Source organism: Zonotrichia albicollis, chromosome 1 (genome assembly GCF_047830755.1).
Source record: "Zonotrichia albicollis isolate bZonAlb1 chromosome 1, bZonAlb1.hap1, whole genome shotgun sequence".
Lineage (NCBI taxonomy): Eukaryota > Metazoa > Chordata > Aves > Passeriformes > Passerellidae > Zonotrichia > Zonotrichia albicollis.
In genome coordinates this window covers 39684451-39697505 of record NC_133819.1, presented here as the reverse complement: position 1 = coordinate 39697505, position 13055 = coordinate 39684451, and the positions used below count along the sequence as shown (strand labels likewise).

General features: G+C 41.8%; 1 long non-coding RNA gene across 1 annotated transcript in view; it reads left to right on the top strand.

Moving 5' to 3' along the window:
* Window positions 1-10276, top strand: part of LOC141728741 (uncharacterized) — a 29659-nt gene extending 19383 nt beyond the window's left edge. Inside the window, exon 3 of the long non-coding RNA XR_012579889.1 lies at window positions 3136-10276. This is a non-coding gene — a long non-coding RNA (uncharacterized LOC141728741). The remainder of the gene's footprint in view (window positions 1-3135) is intronic.
* Window positions 10277-13055: the final 2779 nt, after the last annotated feature.

Below are 13055 nucleotides of genomic sequence, written 5' to 3'. Positions count from 1 at the left end.
AGTAGAGAATCTCCTGTGGGAGTCCTGTTGGCCAACAAGCTGAACCCCAGTCCCCAGCTACAAAGCTGCAGCCACAAAGTCAAATCAGATCCTGGGCTCCATCCTCAGGGACACTGAGCAGAGACAGAGATGTGATCATCCCAGCCCATTCAGTGAAGGAGAGCTTTCCAATATCTAATGAAAGTTTATTTTGCTGTAGAATTGAAGAAGGAAACGATAAAGAAACACAGCCATGGCTGAAAATAGGTAAGAGAAGGGTTTAGGTTAGACAACAAGAGAAGTACCAAGACTGTTGTATGACTCTGACTTATGAAATTGTTCCATATAAAATGTGGCAACAGGTGTTGCCAAGAAATCTAGGGGAATAATGCCTTAGGAGTTAATACCACCAAATATATTTGTCTGGTTATGCCTGTTTGGGTTCAGAGAGAAAAGACCCTAACCCTAACCCTTTTGGTCCTTCCCATCCCTTAACATCTTGTCTAGTACCAGTGCAGTGAGAGGGATGCAGCCATCCTGCTGTACTGTGTGCCAGGTTAACCAGGGACAAGCTGAAGTCCATGAAGATCTCCCTTTAATGTCACTGGGAAGGTTTTTCCGCTGGTGCTAGGAAACAGCTTGCTTTACGTTTCAACCCCATTTGTGAAGCTGTTGCTTGGATGTTAAATAAAAATATGGTACCTTATAAAAAAATAACTAGCTCTCTGTCTTCCATTTAGAACACATTATATTGTCAGAATAGCACAAGGAATATATTGCCAGAAAGGGGAAGAAAAGAGCCCATGAACCCTCAAGGTGTATCACATTATCTCTTTTGGTAAATTGACAATGGTTTATTCCTTGACAAGGAATATTCATTCACCTTCTTTTCTGCTTTTTTGTTGAGTGAGTGGGCAGGCTGTGATAAGGGGTACTTAGTTTGACATTGCATGTATTTATGACCTACAAAACTTGATATAGACCAAAAAGAGTGGGCAGGGGATGGAAACTGAGAGCTGGCTTAGCAGCTGAATATAGACCTAAGAGCCAAGAAATCCTCAGTACTAATTGTACTGCCACTACTGATTTATGGAGTGTCCTTGGGCACTGTTAAAACTTAGCAAGGGTTTTGAGGTGTAAGAGAGCTATGTGATTCTATTAAGATGGCATAATGAGGCTTTAATTAGGGAAAAATTGGCTCCTTCTCTGCTGAGATGGAATAACTATTGTAGATGTGAATATATAAATACTCTACTGAAGTTGAAAAGGAAGTTATTGTTTCCTCTGACATGAAATCTTGAGAATGGGCCATAGAACAATTTCAGCATTACAACAGAGATTGTATATAGCTTTGTATATGCCAGTGTCACCATCAAATGCAAATACACTTTAACTAATTTTAATTTATAATTAATTTTGATTGAAAAGATTGTTTGCATTCCGGGGCAATTAATATAAGCCAATATGTACTCAAGACAGGTGGAAACTTGGCCATATTTCCTTCCCACAGGGTCATTAAGCCAACTTTGACATTTTTATACATTTTTAATTAAATCACTATGATCTTTGCAGGCCAGTGTTTGCTCTGACAGTATTTTTAAGCTTGAAATTCAAAGGTAGATTATTTAACAAATGTGCACAAAGATTAGAAATTGAATCCCTTCAGTGTTGAGACTGCATTGTCTGTTATCTCTGTTTTGAGTAAAACAGATGGTTCATATTGCAAATGATGCATGAATAGGACTTCCCCAATGTGATGCAAATGACTCTGTGAAACTGGCATTGTATGGAGGAAAAGAGGCTGATGTTAGTAGAAACTTCTTGGACAAACATCAGTAATGAATATGTTCTTTGATTATGTTTCACCACCGGTTAAAAAGCAAAGCATGTTCAGAAAAAATAATCAGAGAGAAAGATGTCCTTTCCGAGGCTGATAGTTTCAGGGACAATAAACCAGTCAGCAAGCCAGTGCCTGGTGCTGCTGCTGGTTCCCATGGTCACCTTTGGCAAGTGCAGTCACTCGGTGTCTCTGGGTCAGCCTCGGGAACACAAGGGTTGCAGCCTCCTGCTGTTTATCATCTTTAAGATGTGTTCACACCGTGTGTGCTTGGGGCAAGCATTTTCCCCCAGTGGCTGGCACAACCACTGGATGCTGCTGTATTCCAGAAATTGAAAACAAGCAACAGTGAGATGGGAAAAATATTTCCCTGGGCTTGGATGACCTTCCGTGTGCACTGGCTTGTATGGAATAGATATTAGAACATAAAAAAGCCATTTCATTTGAGCAGAGTTTCTCACCTCACTGTTCCCAACAAAGTATTTTCTTGAAATACCTCATTACTACTTTAAGCAAATGAGGATCAAGTCTAAATTCCTCTTTAAGCTCCCAGTTTAGAATAGGCCTTAATAAGCTTTCAGTCAGTTCCTACAACTGTCAATATATGTGTTTCAGTGATTAAAACTAAATACATTCCCAGACTAGTGTAATGCTGACCAGATTTGCATAATCTTTAAAATGACAGATTCTTACAGTTTTTGAGGAAAATTCAGATCTATCACAAGAAACCAGTATGCAAAAATGGTTTGTATTGTCTTTAATCATGGTCTTAACAGTGCCCAACAGCCTTGTTTTAAAATGGAGCGCCCCAATCACCATGTTACCCCCTTTTCTATTTTTTGTGTGTTTTACTTCATTTATTTCTGTTATGGATTACAGAATGGTGTTGTTTTTGGAAAGTAGTTACTAAGTTATTTATTTGGGTGTTTGGGCCTGGTGGCCTATAGGTTTTACAAATTTATGAAATGTCTGAGAGAGCAGCTGCAACAGGTTGAGCTGAAGAATGGGAAAAACATGTTCATAAGAAATAAGACGCCCAAACTCTTGCTTGTCCTTCTATTTGCACATCAGTCTGTCTTGCAGATTTTGATCACATGGGTTCATTTTCATGTGTTTATTGCATCTACTCCACAGGCGCCCCAACATGATCAATATGTGGTCTTGCTATTAAGTGCCATAATTGATTGCCAATTACCCCCTGGAAAACTTTCCTTTTTCCTGTTCAAATCATGTTGTCAAAGAAGACTAAGCCCTCTGTCTTTCCACAGCTTCTCACTGGATGGATCTCAGCCTTGTTTTCTCTGTTGATCTTGATGCAGAGCACACAGGTGGAAAGACCCAAGATGGATCCTACCAGGAAGAATCTGAGAGACCTTGGGAAAAAAACATAACATCCAGGATCACCAGCTGGGAAGGCTTGGGCTGAGAAAGGATTGTGACAGAACATGTAAAAAAAGGAAGGTGTGGAAATTTGAAATTCTAAGAACACGCAGAAGTTTGGAATGCCATGAAAATTTGCCTTGTTTTAGTTGTTGAATATTATATAATCTGTCTTCTCCTTGCAGGAGTGCCTAATTCCTGTATTAATTACAGCTTTTGTGGCATACTGGGGCACTCCTGTGCATATTTGCTTCAGAGCTCACCAACCTGGAAGACATGGCTGAGGTTTGCTCCTTGCCTAATAGAAAAGTCTGATCTTGAACAGGTCTGTCTGGCCACTGTAGTGAGTGATGCTGGCAATCCTCATAAAATGAAATGTTCAATATTCTGTGTGTAGAATCACATCCATTTTCACAACATCTGGAATGATTCCCCTGACATTTCAGGGTTCTTTAGCTTAAATGTTCCGTGAAGTCTGTGTACAACTAACAGTTGTTGCTTTTCTTCTGGAGTGCAAAGAGAATGTACAGTTTTGCATCCATTTGTGTGGCTTCTGGGACTTTTTCTGCTTTTAACATTCTCTGGCAATGCCTCATCCTGTCTGCCTTTGGCGGCAGCCACAGCACTGAGGGGCCATGCAGGCAGAATAAATAACAAGGCAGTGCTGAGAGGCTTTCCTTGATAAAAAATTGCTGTAGGCTGGGCAGAGAGGGGCACATTTTTTTAGCAAAGAAAAGGCTCCCATGGCTGCTGCTGTAGGAAACGGATCCATTATTGTCACTCTCTGCTCTGGGAAGGGACAGAAGGACTTTTTGATTTTCTTTGGTTTCTCTTGTATAGTCTGCCACAGCAGCCAGTATTAGCAAAGCCAGACCTGTGCTCATCTTTTCAAGATATCACTTTTATTTCTGAATACTGATTACTCAGGCAGACTGCAAGGCAGAGCTGTGAGAGTTTCAAAAGCAGGGCAACAGATTGTTGTACTGAAGTGGTAATGACACGAAAAATGGAGGCAGGGTACAAGCAATCCACTTAAGGGACCTGGAAAAGCTGTGAAGAAAAGGATTGGGCTGAAAGACAGATGTTAGATGAAGTTTTTTACTCAGCACTTGTTAGACCACATCTAGAGTACTGTGTCCAGCTTTGCCTCCTGCAACACCAGAAAGGCACCGATGACCCAGAGCAAGCTCAGCAGAGGACCTCCAAAATGATTGGGACAGGAGCACTTGCCTTATGAGGACAGGCTGGGAGAGGTGGGCTTCTTCCATCAGGAGGTACAAGGGCTTTGGAAGGATTTAACAACAGGTGCCTGATGAGTACAAGGAAGTCATGGAAAAGATGGAACCAAGCTGTTCATATTTGGGCACAATAGTGGAGCATAGACAGTTGAATTCTCATGGGATTTAAGGAGAAGATTTTTCACTGCAAGGGCAGCCAGGCAGCAAAGCAAGGAGGCTGTGCAGTCAGTCTCCTCTCTGGGAGGATTTTGAAGACCCAACTGGATAAACCTCAAACAATGTGATCTGAAGCTTACCTTGTTTTATGCAGGGGCTTCAGCCAGATACCTCCTGACCCTTTCCACCTGAGTTACTCTGTGATCCTGGTTACCAGCCCCTCCATCCTAGTAAATATAATAACTGCTTTGCACAGCTCACTACAGCTTAGTCATCACCCAAAACAGCCACTACATGAACTCCTAACCTCAAGAAAAAAATGTGCAAGCCTCCTTGCAATATTATAATTTGTTTAGGAAACAAACCTTGAAATGTTGACCTCAATGTCTTCAGCAGAGTTACAGCAGTTCAGAGCTGTGGGGAGCGTGAAACAATGGTTTCAACTAAGAAATGTGTTGTATAAAGCCTGAAATCTCCTGCTCTCAGGCCATCAAGGTAAGTTAGTGCTGGGTGCCCTACATTGCTTAGAGGTCCAGCAAAGTCAAAGACTGGGGTACCAGGAGAAGTTTGAGATGTTCTTTTCGTTCAGAGTGTGATGGAGGAAATGGTGTTGATCTTCTCATGCCCTCTGGTTCGCTGTTATTATACATGTATGATGGTTCTCTGCTTTGAACCTCACACTTTAAGATGTAAATATAAACCACAGGGCTGGTGCTTTGTATCAGTGTTAGAGAGAGAGAAACAACAGCAACCAGCTGGAACTTAGCACTTGAGAAAACACAAAGGAAGGTAAAGAAGTTACAGAAAAAATGGTCTGCCAGGTTTAGCATAAGAAGGACTTTTTGAGTCAGAGTACAAGCAGATGAAGTAGTAAAAGACCACTTTGCAAAGTGAAAATAGGACCATTCATAACTTCAATAGACAAAAAAAGAAAGAAATTGACAATAGATATTTATATTTCGAGAAAAGCAGGCCATAATCCTATGCCACTTCAAATGTTTTCCAGTCCATTGAAAAGTTAAAAAAAATTACCATGTATTTAAGAAGAATGTTTTTAAATCACCAGACTTTCATCAAAATGTACAGCCAATTGCTTCAATCCTTCGGTGATGGTACTGTAAAAAGGAAAAATGGGTTTATATGGCCAACCACCTTGCTATCCTGATGTATGTCCCTTGCAAGATATGAGAAAAATTAACAAGATTTAATTAATGAAGATGTAAATAGATGTAAAAGGTGTGAATACAATTTCATTACAGTCAATATGATGCTGTTAAAAAACAAGGCTTGTCAATACAGCCTGATTTTACTATGAATTATGTGTTTGGCTGATAATCACTGTCATGTAGACATAAAAGATTTCTATGGTTTAATGTGTACTGTTTGCTGGCATAGAATAATCTGAGCTTTTCAAAAATGAGCAACTGCATGGCAAGGTTGCAAAAATGAGCAATTAGTGTCAATAAAGCTTGGATAAGATGAATTTAGAACTTGCTAAATGGCAGATTGCAAAGCTGTTGCTAACATAAAATTTTCTCTGAATGAGTATGTTTCTAGTGGCATCCCATGGTGGTATGTACTAGAAACAGTGTTGACCAACCAATTTCATCAGTGATCTGGAATTAAATGCAACATTCCTGTTGATTTAAAACAAACCTGTGAATATTACATATGCTGCTGGAATACAAATTATAATGCCATAACAACTATATGAAACAGTGCAGGGAGTTTAGGTGTATGAGTGTAATCAGATAAAGCTTTTTAATATGGCTGAGACTGTATCTGCAGAATTGTGGAAGCAGTATTGACAAGGAGAGTCTCAGAGTTGCCACAGTGCAAGCAGAGTATTCCTGTGATGCTCTGGCAATACGAGCAAATATAATGCTCAGCTAAATAAACATGAGATAAGCAAGCAGGAGCAGGGAAGTCATTCCACTGGAACTGAAATATTGCATGAAGTCCTGATGCAGGCATCTTGAAAAACATTTTGGAAAATGAAAATGTGCAGAGATGATTTGAGGCCTGATGAGTTTGAGAAAATGGTTTATTTGTAGAGGGTTTGATCTATTTATTGTGAAGTAGCTTGATAGCAGCTGAAATAGGGAAAAAAAAGGAAGGTAGGGGACAGTGAATACTTAATCTAGTCAGAAGATTTCATTCAGCAAGAAACAAGAATAGGGTTATTAAGCCCAAGTTTTGGAAGCCAGAAAGGGTAGTAGGACAAGAAGATCCACCTTTTTTTTAACACTGGGGGATGAATCTTTGAAAAAAAAAATTTAAAAGGGATGGTGAATCTGTTTCTGAATCTTCACCTCTATTAAGAAGAAAATGCCTTGAAAAATAGTTTTTAGTCAGACAGAGGTCACCTGATGTGGTAAAAGAAAAACTCCTCCAGCATTAATTTGGTTAAACAGACAAGAATCACTCTGAGATCTTCCCTCCTGTTACCACTTAGGTCTCAGAGAAGTCCAAGGATGGGCATGTGAGGGTAATTTTGTGCTTGTGCTTTTGTTTTTGGTTTAAATACCTAAAGCCACCTGTGGGGCTCTCTGTGCTCTAGCAACACTGGTCATACTCATCCTTTTTGTTGTATGTTGAATGGTTATCACAGTCTTTCTGAAACAAGAAGTGTCTGTGTCTGTCCCCAAATTCCCTCCAGGCAGGGAAGAAACACTAGGAAAACATCCTGCCAACAGAACTTTTTTTTCTGAAACTTGCAAGTAAGAAACAATTTGTGAAGGAGGTGTGAGCCATTGTGTTTTCTCTCTGGAAGGATCCCTTTCCATATTATTGAGACTGGTCTTATTACAGCCATCTCCAGCTGGCAGGAAAGTAATGTATGTACTCAATATCAGCAAACATCAATGAAATGAGCCTTTAGAGCCCCTTACTGTGCTTGAATCACCTTTACTGATGCAGTGGGATACAAACTGCATTTCCAATAGCTGTAGCTGATGGACCTCAGGACCAGATGGAGGAAACTGCCTGTGACTGGGGAGAGCAAATTTAAACTGCTCCCGAGTGCCCCAAAATAACCTCTCAAGCAGTCATGGTTACAGGAGCAAAAACAGAGCCAGCACTGCCACAGACATCACCCAGCCAAAAGTGCTCTTCCAGAGAGGCACTTCATCTGCCTGCATAAAGCAGGGCTGGGAGTCACTCACCTAAATGTAGGTCACCTGGGCTGAGTGGTGACCAGGAGAGGCCAGTGCTGAATGGGCACCAAAGTGTGATTCAGCCCACCCTAAAATAGACATCTAAATTAAGGCTCCACAGAAGTGTCTTCTCTCTCTCTTGGCTGCACAGGGAGTTTTCTAAGTGGCTCAGCTACAGACTGCTCTGCTGCAGATGTCTGCCTTCATTAACTTTTAGGGTCTTAGGACCAACTCAATTTCTGCCACCTGTCAGCACAAGGAAAGGGCCCTGATGGGCCACAGTCACACTTGTCATGTACAGGAAAAGGAGCAGATGTGATTTCATTGTGTTCCACATGCAAAAAAAGGCACATTCACACTGGCTGGTGAGCACTTACTGCAAGCAGTGCAGGGAGCCAGTCTGGGCTCTGGCCATCCAGTCCTTGTTAGCAATCTTTGGACACTGCTTATAAATCAGTGAAAGAGATTTCTCAGCTTTTTCTCTGCTTGTTACACATGAGGATGGATCCAACATTGGTATCAAAAGGTGAAATGCTCATTCCACTTTCCAGCTGAGGGCAAACCAAAAACAAACCAGTTCAAACTTTGCACCAGTGACATGTGGATAATACGGTGGTGCAGGTTTTCTGTGTTTTCTGATTATAAATGGCAATCTGAAGTTAAGGTAGGGCTTCACATTCCCAGAACCAAAGTGCCACCAGTGGCATTGTCAGAGGGCTGCAGGAGGAGTGATGGGCTGGGTGCTGAAAACAGCATTACTGGAAAATTTGCACAGAGCTCTGGGGCTTCCCGTGTCCTGTGGGATGCACTGCTGTTTTTGAAAGCTATAAAACTAGTCAAGTGACTTGAAAACATCTCATTATTTCATTCAATGCGAAAAATATAATCTCTGTTAGAGATGGACTGTGAAGCAGTATAACAAAAGCAAAGATTAGTTCAAGATTCCTGGCATTTTTTGTGTGGGATATAATTTTACTTGTGTGAGGACATTTCCCTGCAAATGGAACGCTGCAGTTGCAATGTGATGGAAAAGAGTAGCGGAATTTGCTAGACTAACAGAGAATAATCTGACACCAAAGAGAAGCCTCTGACCTGTAGATTTACACCGTTCAAATAAACGAGAAGCTAGCCAGTAAGCCTCTTAAAATGCCAACAGTGCTTGAAAAGGGCTAACAAGCGAGTTACCATGTAAAAAATGGGACTGTAGATGACATCAGAAGCAGCTCTTTGAGCAACTTCAGAAAACCCAGACTACCATGAAGTTTTACATGAAAGAGGACCTTAAATTCCTAAGACACATGACATGTCTTAAAATAAATATTTTTATCTTTCCAATACACATCTTCTGTCTTTCATTGTGGCTCTTGCTTTCACCTCTTGTCTAAGACCAAATTAAAAGCCAGTAGTAAATATCAGTTTTCCATTCTCACATGTCACATGGGCCAGAAGACACTGAGCACTGTGCTTAAAAATATTTTCAGAGACTAGACACAGAGGATGTGTGATGGAAAGAACCTGAGGACGTGCATTATTTCTGTAGTGGAATAAATCTTGCAGTAGTACTAGCAGAGGGAAGCATCCTGGTGGTGGCAGCAAATAAAATGGGACAAATATGTATGACAAGCACAGCATGTCTCAACCCACACTCTGTCAAGTGAGACCCAGTCAGCAGGCAAAGGAGGGTGCACACGGGCAAGTCAGGATCTGTTCCAGTGGAAGTGGATATTGGGCTGGGCCTTGTTACGTGCAAGCACAACTGATTAAGCAAAATTGCACTATTGTGAACTGTGGAAATTGCTAATGCCACCAAGGGGAATGGCCTGTACCATTTGTGCTTCTCCCAAATGCATTTGCTGGAGCCAAGATGCTGCTTGTGCATCTGCAGTGCTGCTTCCCTTTGTGCTGGAATTGTTTCACTCTGAGTTCATGCTCCCAAAGCCCTGCTCTGCCATTTGCCCTGTGTTCCTCTCTCCCCCCCAGGTTTTGCTGTATCATTGCTCTGACATGCCCACTATGATCATACCCGACATTATCCTGTCTGATTTTTCTTCCTGACAGCCACTCACAGGAAATTCTCATCTGAAGGAGGATTTGTGAAGACACCGTTGCCTCTGTGTGTTGTCTCTGACTTGTTCCCTTTTTGCAGTTCCTGTCATAGCTCCTTGCTGCTCAGCCTCAGTTCTCTGATGAATCTAATCTGCTCCTTGACTGAAGATACCTCCACAGCTGTTACTCAGCACATAGCAAGGGAGACAGCTCCATCTTATTACTCCCTTTTAAAAGCAAGAGCCTCGTGCAGAATGTTTGCTTTCTTGGGGGTTGGACTAGATGATCTCCAGAGGTCTCTTCCAACTCTAATAATTCTGTGATTCTGTATTTCTTCCCTTTTAAGTCACTCCTTCCTTTGCAATCTGAGGTGAGGAATTTCTCAGCCCAGCTTTGGACCCTGGGGTTTGGAGAGAACCATCATCTCTGTCAACTTGCACTCAGTCATCAAAGTCACCTTTTTAATTTGGAAAATGTGTTCTCTGTATTGGTCAACTTCAGTAAACACCTTTAATGTGACTGTATGTGTGTGTGTCCATTCACACTGAGGAAAGAGCTTGGAGGCAGCACTCAGAAGATTCAGCAATCTGCCCCCACATCTGTCTCTTTCTAACACAAGGCTTCATGAAGTCCCACATTTTTCTACAGATCTACCCCTTACCTGTGGTTTCTCTCAGGTCCACTGGACTGAGTGTCCAGCTCCTCCATTTAAAACCAAATTGTTTCATCAAAGGGTTTATTAGCAGGAGTGAAATAAACCCCTTCAACACCTTCATATTATTTCTCATTGAAACCCCTCTTTTTTCCTTCTAAAAAGGAGATGCTACAAATACATTTCCACCTCCTAATACCCCAGCCCTTGCTTGGCAACTTCTTCCTCAGAGTCAGTGGAATTTTTCAGTGTGGATGTGAAGGGATAACCACACTCCTCAGGGTCATATGGCCCCTAGCCACGATGTGCAAATTCCCCTCCCAGCTCTGCTAGAATGCTGACACTTTCATTACAGAGCTTGGAGTTGAACAGCAAGGGGCAAAAAACCTGCTTAGTGAGGTGCTCTGTGAACACATTTTTCCCTGCAATGAAGAACAGGCTGAAATGTGAAATGATCCTCACCACTTGTACAAGGGCTTACAGTGTAGTTGGACTTTATTTTTAGCTCTTTACCACTTTTTTTTTTTGGCCATTTATTATTTATTTCACATCTTGAGAGAGGCCACTCTTGCTCATCACTCTCTGAACTTTCAGGTAGTCAATGATTTCAGCTCATGCCTTAGAATAGATATGGTCCAATAAGCCTGACTACTGCTGGCAGACTCCCAAAGTTTCATTTGCTAGAAAATAAACTTAATGCCCGTTATTTTATCACCAAGGTACTTCAAGTTTCCAGTTTTCAAATTTGAGATTAGGGGGCATAAACAAGCCAGTTGATTAATTACAAGAGGTGTTTTGTACATTAGATTTCATTTTTCAGCTCCTAAGTAAGGGGGAAAACTTCCTCATCTGCCAAAAGAGTGCCTGTTTGTTCATGTGGCTACTGTGCATGGGAACAGGCAGCTCTCTCTTTGAAATTCCTGTTAACAAAGAGGAAAGATTTCTAATCTGGGGAAGCAATGGAGAATGAGCAGAATGAGGACATCCCCACTGTCCTTGCTGGTGGTTCTTCACCTCTGGATCCTGGATGACCACACAATGAACCAACCTGCCTTTCACATCTTGCTCTTTATTTCTCGCTGTTCATTTTGATGGAGGCTAACAAAGTCCCAGCATCAAATGAGCACAGCCAGAGCTCATCTTCACCAGAGGGAGGTGGGGAAAGCCTGTCTCCTGCTTTCCATGAAGGCACACTCACCTATAGCAACACCAGTGATTCCCAGGATCTGTGTTGTTCCCTTGCTGCCTTTGTAATGGTCTCTCACCCCGGGCTGCTCAACCTGCCCACACCTGTGGCAAACTCAGCCTAAGCCTGGCATTAGAAAGGGCATCACAGGAATCCTTCAGTGTCTGCCAGGTTTGTGTCAGAGATGCCAGGGTCCTTGTCTCTCCCTCCTAACGTGGGGCTCCCCAACTCCTGATAGTACTGACTTCATGGGGCTGGGACACCTTTCCTTTCCATGCAGGAATGCTGTCCTTGCAGCTGAGTCTGTGTCTGCTGCCCTTCCTCCATCTCACCAGCAAAGGTCCCCCTCTCTTAAAGAAACCCCAGCCCCAGACTGAGAGATACAGAAGGAGAAGGGAGGAGTAGGCCTACAAAGGTTTCATCTCTGGCACCTCTCTAACAGCATCCTATCAATTTCAGCGACTTTTTCCAGCATTTCCCCATGGACAGAAGTTTTTAGCTGGCTTGTAACAAGATAATTTTTTCACTAAGTGAAATTGGTCTTGCTAGCAGAAACAGAAGCAGTGGCAAATTACATCTGCTAATTCCTATCCCTGCATCATTCCCAAGTGGCTAAAAGCTCTGAGTGCAGAAGACAGCAGGGAAGGGGGAAGGGTAACTAAGTGATGCCACAAAAAATGAAAGCTATCTTGAAACAGAACATTACAGTATAATTGAAAGCAGCTGCACTTTTTAGTTTAATGCCCATCCTAGATACAAAATGAAAACAGTAGCTACAATTGTAATGAAATAAAGGCTTAAAACAGTCCTAATTAAGAGTGAGATCTCACATATCACAGACCTGGTCTTCTCCTGGCTTCTGGAGAAAGGAACAAGGGTCACTTGGCACTTGCCAATGTCATATCCTGACATTCTAAAAAGTTCTAGTAATATACCATTCTAAGACTACAGTAGCTACAAAAGGTGACTGAAAATGCTATGAATGACCAAAAGTTAAAAGTTGGAGATCTCAGAATAGATTAATGGTCTATCCATAAGGGTGGGACATAAGTAGAAATCTCAAGTACCTGAAAATGAATGAAGTAAATAAAGTTCTAAATCAAAGAAGAGCTTGCAGTAAAACCCGTTCTCCCCTCCAACACCCCACCCTGCTCTGCTGACAAAAATGCCCGAAACCCATGCACACTGAAAAAATGCTATGTCCTCTAAAGCAAGGCAACAAGCTAGACATGGAAGACCATGGAAATGAAGACAGTGCATCCATTTTCAAGAGTTTTCATGACTGATGATGACAGGTCCTTTCCTGGCTGTGAGTGGTAGAAGAAGGAACTAATAATTTTCTTTGGCTTTTCTCAGGCATACAGAAAATAAGGCAATGAAGCATAGATAATATGGTTTGGCAAGTGACTTCTCTGGATATTCAGTA